This window comes from Mytilus californianus, unplaced genomic scaffold (assembly GCF_021869535.1).
Source record: "Mytilus californianus isolate M0D057914Y unplaced genomic scaffold, xbMytCali1.0.p SCAF_14, whole genome shotgun sequence".
Taxonomy (NCBI): Eukaryota; Metazoa; Mollusca; class Bivalvia; order Mytilida; family Mytilidae; genus Mytilus; species Mytilus californianus.
In genome coordinates this window covers 6795119-6808801 of record NW_026262626.1, presented here as the reverse complement: position 1 = coordinate 6808801, position 13683 = coordinate 6795119, and the positions used below count along the sequence as shown (strand labels likewise).

The window sequence follows — 13683 nt, the reverse complement described above, 5'->3', positions numbered from 1 at the left end:
AGTAAAAGGTTAGAAATTAGAATCTGTAATTTTTGGACTGTGTACTCGTTAGTCCTGACATGACTTATGTACTTTACCCTACACATCTATATAACGTTTAACCTGAGGTGTACAAAAATGTAAACATTTCATTGCCTCTAAGGTCAATTTTATATCAGTAACAACAGTTTTAGAATTCAACAACTCGAAAATGGTCCTGCAACTTTCGGTTCACTAAAACATGCATTTTTTTCCTGTCTTTGTTTTTTGTTTTCTTCTTTTGGATTTTGTTTGTCGGTACACATCAATAAATACTAGAATTGTGTATCAGTTTTGATATATTTAAGTCGCTGAAGTACTGAAAACATGTGTTGTATACACATTACATCAATTCCATACCATAGTTTAGTTGAAATCTGCAGACTATAATTTTGTTACGGAGCTATGAAAAACTAATCACCTTAGTTCAGGGGCCATAACTCACCTTCCTTTTTTTTAAATTTTTTTATTTCTAAAGCGGTTCACAGTTTTCACTTTTCAAAAGTACAGAAAATCAACACATCAGCCTGAAAATAGTGAAAATATTCATGTAATGCGTAGTCATGAATTGTAGGGCGAGGCTAGACATTGATACTAAGCATTTTGTGATCCACATTCGTTTGTTCTTAGTAGTCTATAAAATTTGAATGAAAATACTCTTCATACAGAAATTTTCGACATTTTTGAGTCAAATAAGAAATGATTAATTACCTTTTTCGTAGGTGGCCTTGGTGGAATCGGCGAAGATTGCAGTGGTTGACATTGACATGCAATATCACGGAAAGTTTTTATTGTCGTCTGACAATGGACGTTGCGCGTTGGCGGTGGTTGTATCTTGTTCTTTGATGTCTGACAATTAAGGTCTCGCGTTGGCGGTCGTTGTATTTTGTACTTTGATGTCATCTGACAATGGACATCCCGCGTTGGCGGTCGTTGTATCTCGAACTTTGTTGTCAACTTACAATGGACGTCGCGCGTTGACACACTTTGAACTACATATTCATGTCGGGTGTCTATATATCTTAGTCTTTGAAAAGTCATTTCATCAGCTGTTGGTTCTTTCGTAACATACCCAATAGGTTTCCTATCTCTATTTTTGATAATTTTCTCACTAGAAAGCATATCTTCTTCATCTATATAAACATTGCCTCGTCTGCCCTCATGGCATATTAAACACGCGAAGCTTTATTTCTAGATGACCTCACATCATGCTTAGATCGCGAACGCTCACTCATTTTCTAAGTATCCCTAAGTGTAAATTGCTTCGGACGCATGACATTAATAACGTGTTGTTTTCATTTATTTTTGATCACATCGGGAAAATATTCACTGTCGGCTATTTTGACACATCAATATGTTCATGATGTTATTAGCTCGTTCTGTTGTTTGTTCGTGTTTTGTTATAACGACTTGTTTTTAGTTTCCTTTGCTCTTAATTCATTATAGTCATGTGTGTTGCTGTGGTTTCTACACCTGCTTATCATAGTCCATGGAACCGTATAACAAATAACATTACCTCGTTAAAAACCCCACCACACTTTATAAAATTGCAAGCATTTATCTTTTTATACACGTGCAAATTTGTAGTTATAATTACTACATAGATGTCGGTCCATCGGTCAAAAGCTTGATTCCTAGTTACCAGGTTTATTTGGCAAATATAAGGTTGAAATATACTGTCAATTTCTCTACGTAACACCCTTGAAATCATGTGTATGAATATCTCATCAAACAAACCTTTATAAAATAGAAACAGTCAAAAATTATTATTTACTATAATATTTTATTCTTAGGAAACGCAAAGAGGGACGAAAGATACCAGAGGGACAGTCAAACTCATAGATCGAAAAACAAACTGACAACGCCATGGCCAAAAATAGAAAGACAAACAGACAAATAATAGTACAGATGACACAACATAGAAAACTAAAGACTAAGCAACACGAACCCAACCAAAAACTGGGGGTGATCTCGGGTGCTCCGGAAGGGTAAGCAGATCCTGCTCCACAAGTGGCACCCGTCGTGTTGCTTATGTTATTACAAATCCGGTAAATAGTCTAATTCGGTAGGTCACATTCGTGAAAAGGGAAGGGTATTGTTGTTACGACACAAGGAACATATCCGATATCATCTGTGAAACGGTTATTCCATAACGGTCAACCAACTCGTGATGGCGTCCGTAAAATTTACGAAGGGATGATTTCAACTTCACCATTTGGAACTCTTGGTTTAATAGCTTCCTTGTGAGCAGCAATCCTCTATCAAGGAAATCATGATAGGAAATACAAGCCCGGGAATATCGTATCAATTGGGAGATATATACTCCGTATGCAGGCGCTGCTGGAATGTTGCTACATAGAAATAGAAAGTTCACAATTGGGAAGCTGAAATCATCTCTTTTGTCGTAAAGTTTTGTTTTCAACCGACCCTCATTGTCAATTTCTAAATGTAATTCAAGATATGAGACAGACTTAACTGTATCTGTAGTATCCTTTATCTTTAGTTCGATGGGATAGATTCGTTCAACATATTCACCAAATTTTGTATTATTTAGTGAGAGAACATCATCTATATAGCGGAACGTAAAGTTAAAGGATATTGCTAACTTCTTATTTTTCTTCCTAAGAAGTTCCTGTATGAAGTCAACCTCATAATAATAAAGAAACAAGTCGGCCAGAAGAGGGGCACAGTTGGTTCCCATTGGAATTCCGACAGTCTGTTGAAAAACACGTCCTCCAAACGTAACAAATATGTTGTCAATCAAGAAGTCAAGCATCTTGATAATGTCAGTTTCAGAGAATTTTTTGTTTGAATCAGAGTGATTCTTTACAAAGTAGGATTTATCCCTGCCCAAGACAAGATACTTGTAACTACGTTCGCCATTCTTTTTAATGAAACAAAGTAAAACCAACTCTTTCAATTTGTCGTTTAGTTTGGAATGGGGAATACTTGTGTAAAGTGTAAAAAAAGTCAAATGTTTTAATACTATTGCAAGATGAGAGAGTCTTAGATTGTATGTACTCGTAAAGATCTTTGGAATTTTTTAGCATCCACATCTGATTCACGCCACCTCTAGAATAGACAGTTTCACAATAACTTTGGAGCCCAAGGTCACATGAAAACGAATATGAATAGCGCTTTATGTTTACACATTAATCGATGGATCAACGTCAGGGTTTATTTTTTTTAAAATTTAAAATTGGATCTTTAATCTTGATTGTTTAATTGCGTGCAGTGATCTTTCGAGGCCGACTTTTAAAAGTTATTTGGAGAATTAAAAAACAACTTTTAAAAAAAAACATAATTGCAAAAGTAATTGAGTCTTATTCAAAATACCAGCAGATAATAAGTATTGGTACATTTTTTGTTTATTCCAAAACGAAATGATTTTGCAATGGAATGAATTAGAATTACACACAGCAAGGCTTATATATAATTAATAACAAGTAGTAAATTGCTTTAATGTACAATTGCACATTGTTGTAGGGATTGAATCAAAATCAATTGAAATCACCTGCTTGGCAGGTAGATAGATCAGAGTAATCGATTTCATTGTAATCATTTACTCTTTTATCTCGTTTCGTTAAAGAAATGCGTATCTACATTATGTCTTGCTTGCAGATCCTTAACTGAAAAAAAAAATCAAAAGAAAAAGATATCCGCAGGAATGTTAATGAACTTTTAAAACATATTGGCAATGAATATCGGTGTTTGCATCGACATATAAGTCTTACGTCATTTATCAAACTATGAGGAATCTGATTGGCCAGATCGTTTCATCAACATGATCAACGTCAGGGTGGCTTGTACATCACGTCATATTTCATGGTCGCCAGTTGATCAGGCTCCTTGGAATGAGTGTCTTATCAATTAAACACACGTTTGAAAGATCGATATTGCTTTTATTTTGACGTAAGTTTGTTTTTAATTATCATATTCCTTCACTTCCAAAGCCCGTATATTACATATCATTGAAGAATGAGTAGACATCTAGATTAAACTGTACCGTTCATTTAAAAGGGGGCTAAATTTTACAAGTTTTTCTAGCTACTTCAAAACTTCAAGGACGGAAGGCAGTGTTTAAAGAAAATGTAAATCGTATGTATAATTTTAAGAAAGTCAAAATTACTTGTGTTGAAAATCATGTCTCTTAATATAAGATGATTCATGATCTGTCACATTTGAAATAAAAGAAAAACTGAGGAAAAAAGCAGTTTTCAGTACGATAACAAAAAAATGAACAATGTAGAAATTGTTTCTAGAAGATGGAAGATAGAAAACAGAGAAATAGAAATATTAAATCAGAGGAAAATAATGTGTACTTGTTTCTTGTAAGGATTAACATACAAATGGAAGTTGTCAGATAAAACATGTTATTATGATGATTTACAAGCTACGAAAAGTGAAATATTTATGAATACTGTGACAATTTTTACAAAGATGTCAATACAGACTGTTAGCTTTAACTAACAAAGTATTAAGCTGATGTGTGTCATGCTAAAAAGTGAATTTGAAATAAACCAGTTGACAAACTTTGAAGTCAAACAATGTTTGGTATTACCACAAATGGATAAAAGTAACCAAAAACCAATTTTATTCTGGAACATGTAAGACAGAGATATTTTAAAGATATAAATGTGATTTGGATGTTTTCAAAAAATAGTGTAGCACAATTTAATAATTTTCAAAATGAAGTGTGAGGCATTATTTAGATCAGAAATATTCATCAGAAATCTATATAAAACTTTCAAAATAGACATTTACTGTTTTATCATTCATTGATACTACATTGTGAATTCCCAAATCAAAAGCTTTAAGCTTTCATTGTCACATAACAAATCATTTTATATGAAGATAAATACAGGTTTAAATCTTTCTTAGAAATTCTCTTATTGTATGCTATTTATTTTCTTTTATATTCATTTTTAAAGGTTTGGTACAAATGATTTCCAAGTACTTCATGTGTTGGAAATTAAGTATAACTAAGTTTTAAACTTAGATAAATGGATTTAACTATTAAAGAAATGTACTTTATGATATTTTGTGGGTTTTGTAACTGATTGTTCTTCTACAGTTGCTGGGGGAGAATGATTGATACAAATACAACATAGCATGTATTTTGTCTCAAATCCGATGTGATTTCTTTAGGCCAAGTTACACATTTCAACAAACCCTACATTTATAGAATGACTGAGTTTAACAAGGAAATTCATTCATTGTGTACAATATTTATTATTATGAATGTAGACTTCACCAGGAAATTGATAATTGAGGACCCTTATAATAAAACAGATCAGAATGGCGTATCAAAAGTATGACACAGATTAATTATCCATAACCAACACAAATCCTTGATGTATATCCAAGAAAGGATGCTCACATTGTGTATGAAATATGAAACACCCACCCCTTTGTTTTTCAAAGAACGTACTTCATTAAGGGTATGATATTCTGTAGTTGTTAACGAATAATATAAACTATCATATAAGGGTGATTTCCTAAAAATGCGTGCACGATATTATCAGAAAAAACAGCGCTAGCATGTTTTTGTTTTCATATTGAAATTCCCGTATACGCAACTTTACCTCGATTACCTCCCTTATGCCGATCAAAAAAGCGTTTATTCAATGGTTGTCGTTTCAGATGATATATACGGACAACAAACAAACGAGTAGATCAAGTTACCAAAGGTAATATTATATCAAATTCTTAAAAAGTTATTTATAAAAGAATTAGTCAGCTTATTGAAAATTGCTGAATGCTAGGACAATATTTTGTGAAATAAAAAAAAAAAAAAAAGCCGATGTATTTTCTATGATGAAGCTCACAAGAACGGACGTGAAATTGTGGATATCATGTCGTGTAGGTAAAGGGAACCATTTTTCAGAGAGCGATCAGCAGTTTCAATTGAGTAAAAGATATCTTTTATCATACTGTAAATTTCATAGCGAAATTTTTAGTGGTGTTCTACAGACTAAATTATAAGGGAAATAAGTTTTATCGTAAAATCACTTAGACATCTCGTGTGCTAGTAGAAAATATTTTCCTGGTAGACTAATCAACAATGTCACCACATAAACCATTCTGAAATCAATTATTGTTCTTTCAAAATAAATAATAAATGAAAAAAGGGGGATGCCTGGAGAATTAAAGAAATCCTGCATTAACCTACCAGCATGGCTTTACACAAGAGTTTTGAAGATTTCAAACGTATAAACTGATTCGACTTTTATCAGAGATTACAACTTTGTTTAGAGCCAGGCAGTTAATTTTTTCAAGTATTATGAATATTTAGTCAATAAAAATGTCTGAATGACAGAAATTTACGAACCTATTTATTGATAACTGTACCAACACTTTATCCCACAGCGACACCCTAGCGAGACATTACAGCAAACACTGTTTTTTGTTCAAAATGCACTGAACAGCAGATAAAATGTTTACCATTAAAATACGCTTCCATTGATGTTATTTTAAACTTGAAATCACCGACGTGATATACTGTTTAATGTAGGCGTTTAATATTTGTCTCAATTGGTTTTTTTTACAGAGAGCTGAAAAGAAGACATTTAAGATATATTGATACGGTCTTTTGTAATTCAGTGAACATAATTGCCTAAACATATGCCTAAATTCATAATGTTTACCCGATGAAGACACAATTGGTGTAAATTAAAAGAAAAAGGTAAATAAAAGTCATTACACTATAATTTGTTAGTTTTAATGTTATGAACTTTAACAAACATATGATATAATATACATGTATAAGTGATTAAGCAGGGAATCCCGAAAATTGGGGGTTTTTTTTGCTAAAATTTAATCTCTGTTGCCATGGTAACCAAACAACATACAGTGTGACAGAACAGTAATTTTTCATATTATATATCAATGTTTATTATCAGAAAGTTTAAACATAATTGATTACCATCTGGGCGTAACTTTGGTTGATGGATACAGATAATTGGTATAAATTTCACTTCAGTGATGCTCAAAGCCAAAATCATATGTTGTTCCTTTTCTTCGTTTTTCTCCAAGAATCTTTACTTATGATGAGTTTAATTACCTTATATTCACTAACTATTATTTTGAAGCTTTAATTAAAACAGCCGCTTTATTAGACCTTTACAACAATTGTCTACACCTACATGTGACAACGGCTACAACAGGTACGATGTAAGTGATCGATTCAAAAGGTAGAAATGTTTGTATATAAAATGGTTACCAGCAGTTTACCAAATTGAAATGAATTAATGTTAAAATTGAGAATGGAAATGGGGAATGTGTCAAAGAGACAACAACCCGACCATAGAACAGACAACAGCAGAAGGTCACCAACAGGTCTTCAATGCAGCGAGAAATTCCCGCACCCGGAGGCGTCCTTCAGCTGGCCCCTAAACAAATATATGTACTAGTTCAGTGATAATGAACGCCATACTAAACTCCAAATTGTACACAAGAAACTAAAATCAAAAATAATACAAGACTAACAAAGGCTAGAGGCTCCTGACTTGGGACAGGCGCAAAAATGCGGCGGGGTTAAACATGTTTATGAGATCTCAACCCTCCCCCTATACCTCTAGCCAATGTAGAAAAGTAAACGCATAACAATACGCACATTAAAATTCAGTTCAAGAGAAGTCCGAGTCTGATGTCAGAAGATGTAACCAAAGAAAATAAACAAAATGACAATAATACATAAATAACAACAGACTAATGTTAGCCTATATGTGTTCACCACAACGATATTTGTTTTTGGTTGAAAAGCATTTTTTGGTTTAAATTCAGTTTTATTTTTGAATTGAGTATTAATTAAAAGGAGGTATTTACTATTCTATTTAACATTTTCAGAAGTTGAGATTCTAGCTTCTTATGTTAAACTGTCAACATGAAAAGAAAAAAAAAGTAGTAAATGTTTAGGTAATAATGCAATGTTTTACGTCTATTGACAAGGGAGGCAGATTTTTATACAAGGTCTGTTATGTTTTGCCTCGAATGCCTCAATAATGTACTTAAAAATTATTACACCAGGGTTTTCGATATCACAAACTAGTCAAAACATTTACTAAATTTTATCATCGGTATAAGGACATCATTCGTAAATATAGCTCAACATGCAGACTTCTTATACGTTCAGGTATTTCACATGCAATTTTTTATGGAAATATTCTTTATAAAGCACAAAAATGTCAGTATTCACCTCTGAAGCTAACAAAACCTTTAAATAGACTTATTAAGAAGGGATATAGTTACGATACTGTTGTCAGGTCATTAAAGATTGCATATTTTGGCGTTAATATTGATTCACTTATAGGGTCTTTGCATCGGCACTAAACACATTTATTTTAAAACCAGTTGTTGGCATGACACGGGTTATGTTCTTCTCATATATGTTATGATGATATGATACTAAACCCCTAATGGGAAGGATTGTGCCTGATATTCATATGATGAAGACATAGTCTTTCAATCAGTTTAATTGAAGTCTGGAGCTGGCATGTCAGTTAACTGCTAGTAGTCTGTTGTTATTTATGTATTATTGTCATTTTGTTTATTTTCTTTGGTTACATCTTCTGACATCAGACTCGGACTTCTCTTGAACTGAATTTTAATGTGCGTATTGTTATGCGTTTACTTTTCTACATTGGCTAGAGGTATAGGGGGAGGGTTGAGATCTCATAAACATGTTTAACCCCGCCGCATTTTTGCGCCTGTCCCAAGTCAGGAGCCTCTAGCCTTTGTTAGTTTTGTATTATTTTTAATTTTAGTTTCTTGTGTACAATTTGGAGTTTAGTATGGCGTTCATTATCACTGAACTAGTATATATATTTGTTTAGGGGCCAGCTGAAGGACGCCTCCGGGTGCGGGAATTTCTCGCTGCATTGAAGACCTGTTGGTGACCTTCTGCTGTTGTCTGTTTTATGGTCGGGTTGTTGTCTCTTTGACACATTCCCCATTTCCATTCTCAATTTTATTAATACTTCATAGGTATTTAATTCACCAACATGACCAATGTTATGTTCAATTCATTCGTGTATTTATTGACAATTTGCACAGTACATTTTCAAAATTGCGAATGTCTTTTTTCATATTATGGTTACATTTGTTTTTAGTTCCAATAGTACAAAATAGACTTTTTTTACAACAATGACAAAAGGAAAAACCCTATCTTGTTCGTTTGATTTCTTTTTTTTTCAATTTTAGATCTGCAAACAAGGCATAATGAAGATACGCATTACTTTAACGACAAAAGGAAATAATAAATTAATTGATAACAATGAAATCGATTGCTCTGATCCACTATATATATTGACCATTTGACCTCTATATATTTGCAGAAAAAAATTCTTAAAAAATTATTTTTTTCAAATTAATATTTTTTTCCTGATGTACGTTGAAGTATGAGATACACCAAATCTGGATACTAATGTCATAATTGTTTTTGTCTATGATAAAAAAAAGTTTCTCATTATGTCTCATATGCTAATTTCATTTTTTGAAGTGTTGATTACCTGATGGAGTACGAATACATAGTGTAACAGCCTTCCAATAAAAAAAAAATACATGTGCCTTGAATGTTTGTTTCTTTAAAACCATGTGACTATACCTTTTTAGATATAAAAGAACATCAAAGAAAATTATCATCACTATAGTTTTGATTATTGATTTTATATCATTGTATAAGTAAACTTACTTATATTCATAGATGATTTTGGAAACAAAATTATAATTACTAGATATTCTTTTTTTAATTCCTAATTTTTTTTTTTTTAATATTTTGTCTTTGATTGATTTAATATTTCTATGACTTTTCATGCTTTTAGTATGATGAGTTTCATAACAAGAAAAACAGGTTCTGAAAAGTTTTATTAAAATGCAGAATAAAAAATCAATATACATTGAGTTATTAATAAATCACATCTTGGAAGCAATTGAGGCAAAATAATTAAAAAAAAAAAAAAAAAAAAATTTAAATAGGAAAATTCCAATTTCGAAAGTAACAATTTAATGAAGATCTTTATGGCTGAAGAAAATCTTTCATTTTTTTTGGTATTGTTATTAAATGTCTCCCCTACTTACATTTCAATAAAGGAATTAAAATGCCACCCAAAATTTCAAAAGAATGAAAGGATGTTATTTTTAAGTGTTTAATTATTGTAATGCAGAGTCAAAGCGAGGAGCTCCATTTGATTCCTGGAATAAAGTTACAAAAAGAACTGCTCAATGTTTAAAGATAAGTGAAAGTTTTATTAACAAATTGATTTTTTGGAGAAAATCTAAATTAAAAAAAGCACCCAGAGAGGATATGCTGACCAAGTGTGTCAAAGACTTGAGAAAGACTACTGTTCATAAGCTATTACGAAAGAAATGAATGTGTTACCTTACAAAAACTGAAAAATCTTTTTGGAGAAAGACCATGATCTTGTTTTATCTAAGTTCAAGCTAAGGACAACCTTACATGGATTTGGATTCAAATATAAAAAGTTGATAAAAACATAAAAAGGCTTGTGGAAGGAAAAGATATCATAAATCAACATTTCCAATTCTAAGAATAATTATGAAAAAAATACGCGAAGAAGGGTACACAACTATTTATTTGGATGAGTCATGGGTGGACAAAAATCATACTATATTTCATCAATGGACTTGTTCTGATGAATCGAAAAATACAAAAATTCCTATAGGTAAAGGACAAGATTTGATGTGTTACAGTCCTTGGATGGTGTAAACTTCCCACTAACACCATACACCATTACACCATTCAGCATATACCATTACACCATACACCCTGTGCCATTACACCATACACGTTCCACCTTTGCACCATACACCTTACACATTACACCATAATTTCAAAGAAAGCGTGCGACTACAAAATTATGTATTTATTTTAAAAAACCAACTTTGATCATAATATTGTAAATTAATGTATAAGATTAAATATCAGTTCTTATCAATATTTTGCATAGTTTTAAATGTCGTACATCATTCATTCACACCATTCCCGATCGCACGTTACACCATTACACCATCCCCTTACTTCACACACCATAGCAACATACACCTTCTACCATTGCACCATATGGTATACACCATTACACCATACACGTTTTTTTGGGACGTTTACACCATACACGTTTTTTTGGGAAGTTTACACCATCCAAGGGCTGTACATGCAGGTTGTAAACTTTTTTTTTTAAAGGATGCGATTGAGTATTTACGGGTATGAGCACAGATAGACAGGATTACCATACAGGAATGAATTGTAAAACAATTGAACAATTGGTTGCCCCCAAAAAGTATTGTAGTCATGGAAAATGCATCATACCAGTATCCGTGTTAAGGGTACGAAACCTCCAACATCCAACTCGAGAAAAGACGGTATGAAGAAATTTTTAGATAAAAATGGTGTCGAATTTTACAGCAAGTTTACAAAACCAAAGTTATACCAAATAATTAAATCTAAGAACATTCTCCCTATATATAAGGTAGATAATTCTTCAAAATGAAAGGATATGAAGTAGTGAGATTCCCCCTCACCATTGTGATTTGAACTCTATTGAACTTGTATTGATTTGACGGGATTTATCGGTCAGGAAAATTCAACTTTTAAGCTCAATGATGTTAAATCAATTAACCTAAAAAAAAAAAGGATTGATAGTGATAAGTGGTTAAAATCTTGTGATCATGTTAAAAATATTATTGAACCGAGCTATTCGCAAAATGATGCAATCCAGGATGAAATTCAAAAAAAATGTTATACATATTCAATCTGATTCTGAATCTGAATCTGAGAGTGAAAAAAACGATTCTAGTGATGGAGATGAGACTGAAGATCATAAATGGCCGTAAAAATATATTTGATGTGAGGAATGTTTTTTTTTTCTTTTCCCTAAACTTAAGCATAAAAAGTGGATAAATTATGTCATAAATCATGTCTATTAACATAAAATATGAAGGTATACATAAAAAAATATGATATATTCATTTTTATATCATTTGCCTATAAAGTATTGTTTTACTTGTTTATACTATATCTAATATTTTCTAAATAGGAAATGGACAATAAATAATCATATCATAACGGGGAATGTGTCAAAGAGGCAACAACCCGAATTTTGTTTGCTGATCTGTTAAGGTGTAATACCACCATTGATTTTCCCTATTAATCTTTTATATATTTGCACTTTTCAAAAAATTGTGCAGAATTTATCTTTGTTTCAAATAAAGAAATACTTGGCATGAGTAAAGTTTTATCCTGTCCAGTACTATAGACAAAATTTCACAATAATATTTCATTGCATATAAGAAAATAACCATCACTAAAAGTTAACCAATCAAATTTTTACCCATTTTTTTCCTGTGTACAAGCTTTAGTAACCATGTAACCTCAAGTTTCCAAAATATTTTATAGAAACACAAAATAAAATATAAAGGTGCTTTGAAACACCCAAGATATATGTTTATGACTCAGAAATATTTTACTGCTTTGAAATGTAGGATTATTTTCCTACAACTGTCAAATTCAAGGGAATATTTTTTTCGACCCTTTTCATATGCAACCGGATGTGACGTACTATGATTTGGTGGTATTACACCTAACATGCCTAAAAGTCATCTTAATATTTAAATATACAAAAACACATGGTACAAAGGAAACAAACATTTAAAGAACATGTATGTGGATTTTGTCTTTATTTGAATGCTGTAACACTATTTATACTTACATTCCCGCTGATTCGTGCATAATTTTAGACGAATTGTGGGTTTGATGATAAAAGCATGAAACTTTGCACAATAGTAGATATATATTTGATAGTCAATCTAAGCTATGGACCCACTCTGAAAAATCCAATATGGCGGCCATTTTCAAGATGTCTGCAAATCAATCTAAATTTCATAACCATGTCTATTTGATATCACATAATATTCAAACCAAATCTTTTGAAAACATATAAAAAGTAATCCAACGTTTCTAGTAAGTCATGACGATATATTAGACTTATACATTTTATTCAAAATGGCGAAAAATTTCAAAATGGCCGCCAAAAAGTGACAAAATGTACAAAAATAAGACAAGGCTTAGTTTATATTTTATCGAATTGCATTTTGCAGTATATACAATATTCTAGGGATTGTATTTCCATGATACATGGATGCTGCTTGAAAGATAATTTAATCAAAGATTCTATAAATGGAAACATTGGAACGTTTTCAGGACGCCCCATCTGAATTTGTTTGACCATTAGGTACCAACTGAGTCACAATTGATAACTAGATATAAGAAGATGTGGTATGAGTGCCAATGAGACAACTCTCCATCCAAGTCACAATTTGTAAAAGTAAACCATTATAGGTCAAAGTACAGCCTTCAACACGGAGCCTTGGCTCACACCGAACAGCAAGCTATAAAGGGCCCCAAAAATGACTAGTGTAAAACCATTCAAACAGGAAAACCAACGGTCTAATCTATATACAAAACGAAAAACGAGAAACACTTATGAACCACATCAACAAACGACAACCACTGAACATCAGGTTCCTGACTTAGGACAGGTGTAAACAAATGCAGCGGGTTTAAACGTTTTAATAGGCGCAAACCTTCACCATAACCTGAAACAATAGTGAAACATTACAACATAGAAAGACACACTATAAAAAATCACT

At 32.1% G+C, this 13683-nt stretch overlaps 1 protein-coding gene and 1 long non-coding RNA gene across 3 annotated transcripts in view; one reads left to right on the top strand and one right to left on the bottom strand.

Moving 5' to 3' along the window:
• The window catches only part of LOC127724110 (WASP homolog-associated protein with actin, membranes and microtubules-like), a 29314-nt gene extending 22844 nt beyond the window's left edge, over positions 1 to 6470 (bottom strand). Inside the window, exon 1 of one of the 2 annotated variants that reach the window (XM_052230967.1) lies at positions 6350 to 6470. The gene's annotated coding sequence lies outside the window, so the exon portion shown is untranslated. The remainder of the gene's footprint in view (positions 1 to 6349) is intronic. The other variant, XM_052230966.1, reaches the window with a different exon arrangement.
• Positions 3649 to 6697, top strand: LOC127724111 (uncharacterized). The gene is made up of 3 exons (XR_007992362.1): positions 3649 to 3930; positions 5662 to 5708; positions 6569 to 6697. It is a non-coding gene; the product is annotated as an uncharacterized LOC127724111 (long non-coding RNA).
• The last annotated feature ends 6986 nt before the right edge of the window (positions 6698 to 13683 follow it).